Raw genomic sequence first — 5,535 nt, 5'->3', positions numbered from 1 at the left:
TCAAATGACATTATTAGATCGTCTCCATGGTAACATATGTCAAAATTACTATAGTCAACTGTTTTTGTTCAAATGGCACCCTATATATTTTTTTATCAATTCTGGAAGATATTTTTTTCTGCGTTCAACTATGTAAGGAAGTCTATAGTTTCATTAGAAATATTGCTAGAAAAACAGCAGAACAGATGCACCCTACTTTTCGTAGCTTTATTCTGAAAAATGATAGCAAGCTGCAAAAACAAGTTACTATGTTTTTATTATTTTTAATAATACTAATAAAAACCTAATTTGTTTTGTGGAAAATTTGAAGTATAGAATTTTTTTATAATTTATATTTATAAAAGAATTATGTTACTATATGTACCTGTATTAGTAAATAAGATATAATATAATAATAAACTTACTTTGAAATAATGTTTTTTCTCGTTTCGAGGTTCTGCATTAGCCTAGAAAAATATGTATTGATTAGCAGCATTGAAGAAAATTATTGTAATATTTTTGTATAGTACAAAATTTTTAATTATTCACAAAATTTGTATTTAAAATGGTATATTTGAGAAAAATGGTAGGGTTATTTTATTTTGTATAAAAAATAGTGTTATTAAATTTTATATTACTCTTGGGAAAATTGTAAAAGATGTCTTTATACAGGGTGATTCAGTCATAATGTCATTAATTTTAAGAGCAGATAGAGAAAAATGAGTATAATACGATGGCGTGATTAAAAAAAAATTTAAATGCATATTTAAGCTGAAAAAAAATATTTTCAAATCATTATTTAACCCCCTTTTCAGGCTGTTACTGACCGGCTGACGTCACAATATTATGCACGGCTACGATATGAACCTATGAACAACGCGCCCTAGATGCAACGTTGCCATATTTATATATTTTCGCTCATATAAAGACAATAAATAAACGGTTTTGCTCACGTCAACCAATAATAATTTAAAATGCTATAAATTATTTTTTATTTATGCAATCAACATATTAAATTGTTATTGTTGCCCAGCAAGAACCTCGAGGTCTGAGCATGCCTTGCCAAAAATCAGTTTTTATTAGCATCATAATTTTAATATTTTAACAACATTTGCTGTAAGCCCGAAGGGGAAGGTTTTCAAACAATTCTACTAAAAATTAGTAACGCGGCCCATTCAGATGTTCAGGTAGAAAATGCGGCCCAATTAAACGATCGCCATTGACATTGACACCGAATCTCCTCTGAAAGCTATACCACCGACGAGTAGTGTGCGGGTAGTAGTGTGTTTCATCTGACCAAATGTGACTATTATGGCTGCAAAGAAATTAGCTGTTTCACTTTAAATAAGATTTAATATTGAAGTTACAAAACCCCAAAAGTTCAAATAATTTAAATTTCATTTCATAACCATTTCAATTTCGTTACAGAAATAATGTCATAAAAAACCAACACTCACTAGATAAATTATAAAGAGAGGATAAATTGTATGCAGTATTTAAATATTGACTGCAATTAGAAGAGAGACTTGTATATTCCATAAAAAAACAATGGGACGGAGACAAATAAACAACTCGGTACGTCGTGTTTCCGACCTAGGGTAACCTGTGGTTCAGTAACCTTTTAACCCAGTTTTAATTTGCACACGTGCACCATATAGTCCAGGAGCCCGATGTGCAAACAACTTATTCTTAAATATTTGACCTCTTGAATCCAAAGAAACTTGGTCGCAAAGCCTGAAAGTGGTCAGTTTAATTGTTATCAACAAATTAAATGTTTAAATGGCTGTAAAAAGTTTATTTTTATAGCTAGTACAATTTATTCGCTAATAGTTACGTTTTCTCATAACAAATATGTATTTTTTTGGAAATTAAAAAAAATTAACTTTAACCAAAGTTATTGCAAATTTAGTGCAAATTTCTTACATTTTCCGTCTCCGTGCGCACTAATTTTACCATATCTGGTTCTAAGTTCCATTTATTTATTAATTTATTTAATAATTAATGGCATCTTAGAAAGTTGTGAAATTTCAACGAAAATGCCGGTTTTAATTGTTTATAAGGTTTTTTTTATTATTCAACTTCGACGAAAAGCCAAAAAAGTTACCGGATATTGTTCTTTGCATTCTAACAATCAAGCAAGGCATGAAATCATTGTTAGGATGCGAGGAACAATAACCGGTAACTTTTTTGGCTTTTCATAAAAATTGAATAACAAAAAAAGTTTTATAAACCAATAAAGCCAACATTTTCGTTGAAATTCCACAACTTTCTAAGCTGCCATTAATTTTTAAATAAATTAATTAATCAATGGAACTTACCTATCTTGTAAAATAAAGTTTAAGTTTTAAAATGAGATGTGCGTCTCAATCCGTCCAATTGAACCAGAGATATGGTAAAATTGGTGCGCGCAGAGACGGAAAATGTAATATATTTGCACTAAATTTGCAATAACTTTGGTTAAAGTTAATCTTTTTTTAATTTTCAAAAAAATATATGTTTGTTGTGAGAAAACGTAATAATTAACAGATAAAAAATTGTACTAGCTATAAAAATAAACTTTTTACAGCCATTTAAACATTCAATTTGTTAACAACAATTAAACTGACCACTTTCAGGCTTTGCCACCAAGTTTTTTGGTTTCGAGAAGTCAAAATACTTAAAAATAAGTTATTTGCAGCCGTGGAATTCTGTTTGGCTACGGAAACCTATCTGGCCCCTAGCCCCTAGACTAATACGAGTGTAGTAGCAAAAAGTTGTCGGTCTTTTATCAAAGGAAAATCGTATCAACAAATTTAATTTAAAATCTAAAATACCGGCTGTTTTCGTAGTAGCTGTAGTCGCCCAGGTGCATCGAGTGTACGAAGTGGTCGGTTATATGTCAAATACTAACCTGGCGAGCTTGAACCTGAACTTGGCAACGCTGTTCCTTTAGCCGACAACTGTTCGTGACATTACGTTACAAAATTTTCCGAGCATCCGGGCATCGGCAGGGCAGCCCTCGTAGCGGGAGTTATGGGTTGATTTCCTTCATTTTTAAAAGTCGAGTAAACAATTTTTTTTTCCGATTTTCTGTCTTTATTAAGCCTTCCGAATACGTGGTTAAAATTAATGACATTATGACTGAATCACCCTGTATACTATATTTTTGATGTAATATTAGGTATATTAATATTTATTTTAATTTTTTGTTTTAAAAAAATATTTTTTAAAGATGTTTATAATAATGATATTGTATATTAAGTATAAGTATATTAATAATTAAGTTTAAGTTTAATAATTAAGTATTAAGTATATTAATAATTAAAAATATTTCGTAATATTATAATTTAAATAAAGAATTTGATTGAATCAAGTGTTGCTTTGAAATACGTATATGTATTGTATAATTTGTCAAAAAAAATTTAATTGTAAATTATGAACATTGTGGGAAATTATCATGTTGTATGTAGCTTTGTAATTTTATGTAGTGGAATAAATTTGTTAGTTGTTAAATAAGGGGATAATATTGTATTTATTTTATGGTTATTTTCAAAAAGTTTTATTGAAATTAATGGTGGCGCTTTATCACCGGCTGCATTTGCTTTGCACACATTAAAACGGTGGTGTTCTCTCGGCCAGGTGAACTAGCGGTTCGGAAACAAGCAACTCCTCTTAAACCCACAACTGTACATTTTGACGGATCAATGGAAAAGTAACTTTCAACTTTCATCCAAATTCCACATTTGATTTGGTTTGTTGTTCAAATCTAGATCTTTCAGCGTTGTTTCTAGTAAATCGAAATACATATTTGTATATGATGAAAGGATCAGTTGCTTTTCTGTGAGCAAACTCGACTGCCTATGGAACCTTTAAATAAGTTGTTGTGTTTTTCGAAATTAATAAACCAATCTGGGCCCGGCACATTGTTTTTGAAAGGGGTTTTGATGTTATTTTTAGTGACATATTCAGCGACTATTTCTAGGACCTCCTTCCGACTTAACCCAAATCCCCATTTTTCGAGGCTCGTAAGTCCAAGGACAAGCTTTTGTTCTTCCGTCGATGTGAGTGCAGATGTTCTACCCTTGCCAGAGCTTTTCACTCCGCGTAAACCCTTTTGGTGACTATATAGGGTACTATATGAGATGTTAAAAGCTTTGGAAGCACGGTACATTGTCATGCGCTTAGCCATTTTAGTGACATCAAAATAGGGCAAGTGTAATATACCTGGATCAACTGGGGTAAGTGTGATATAACACATTAGCCACGCACTTCAAAATGTAGGGGGCAAATGTGCGATAAGCTTGTATAGAAAAAAATTAAACACATTAAAAATATGCAATACGCTAACCAAAATATATACTTAATTCGCCCTTAAGCCAGAAATATATTTGCCTACCTTTATTTTTACGGGTTCTTATCACAGCACAAATTCCTACCTGTTGCACTTCATAACAGCTGTTCGAAAAATGACAAAATATTTTTTGACAATTGACAGAACCATGCATGCACCAAGTTGGTAGTGTGTTCAGAAATGTAGCATCCGTAATGAAAGCCACTCTGAACTCTCAAATTTTTGCGTTTGTTAGAATTCAGGTCAACTATTACATTTACCCCAACTAACCTTATATCAAAAATGCCACACTGCAGGCTTCTTGTTGCTTTCTTCAGTGGAAAATGTACTAAACATATAAGAGGTAAAAATTCTTCTGTCAAAATTCATATTTTTTCTTCCAACTACCTAAGACGCACCTACCGCACTATTAAGGAGGTGATTTACGCCTATTCCAGTAAATTACTAGAAATTGTCTGTTAAAAATCGTCAGTGCCATGCGCTAATTGTTCGTGCACATATTCCAGGCAGTTTTCCAACATTTCCAGTGGTTTGCTAAAAGAGACCTATTATGACAGGAGATTGGACTGAGCTGCAGAAGCAAATGGATGTGCAAGATTTTCGAATCCGTCGTTAGTTTTATTTCAATATTCATAGCTAAAAATAGGAAAAAATGACTGATTAAGTATTGGAAACAATTTCGGGTCTTAACGTTCTGCTACCTTCTTGTTTCGCTGAGGGTTGATGTACTTACCCTGATCTTAAAAAAAAAGGTCCAAGTTGGAAGTGCAAAACCCTAAGCTAGCCTTCAGCCGGAGCTGGTCGTGCGGTCAATCTTTGAGAGGACCGTTTAGTTTAAGGGCGCCAGTAACCATTTACCCTAGGGTTCTAAGCTACTCAATATTCGGTTACTAAATATTGAGTTCAAAGATAATATTGACCCAAAATAGCTTATTTAGCAACTAGTAGCAACACCTAATTCAGTTATATTTTAGTATGCTCAATTCACTAAATTAATAGAACGAAATAGTTCAATTACTAATATTTATTAACGTTATTACGTTCAAATCACAACTAAAGTATCTAAGTCGACGATACCAATAAAATAAATGAATATAAATAAATGAGAATAAATCTCAATTGGGAGACCGCTCGTGATCACGATAGGTGGACAATTGTTATATCTATCATTAATCCTTATCTAATTCTCTATAAACAAATTGAATAAACGATATTAGTAAGAAAAA

At 31.9% G+C, this 5,535-nt stretch overlaps 1 long non-coding RNA gene across 1 annotated transcript; it reads right to left on the bottom strand.

Annotated features, from left to right (window-relative positions):
- Nucleotides 1-404: 404 nt before the first annotated feature.
- LOC111691518 lies at nt 405-4,424 on the bottom strand. The gene is made up of 2 exons (XR_002762969.1): nt 4,355-4,424; nt 405-446 (listed from the first exon to the last, which is right to left on the bottom strand). It is a non-coding gene; the product is annotated as an uncharacterized LOC111691518 (long non-coding RNA).
- Between the last annotated feature and the right edge of the window lie 1,111 nt (nt 4,425-5,535).

This window comes from Anoplophora glabripennis, unplaced genomic scaffold (genome assembly GCF_000390285.2).
Source record: "Anoplophora glabripennis isolate ALB-LARVAE unplaced genomic scaffold, Agla_2.0 scaffold288, whole genome shotgun sequence".
Classification (NCBI taxonomy): domain Eukaryota; kingdom Metazoa; phylum Arthropoda; class Insecta; order Coleoptera; family Cerambycidae; genus Anoplophora; species Anoplophora glabripennis.
The sequence above is the reverse complement of the archived record's forward strand: the minus strand, read 5'-3'. Positions and strand labels throughout refer to the sequence as shown.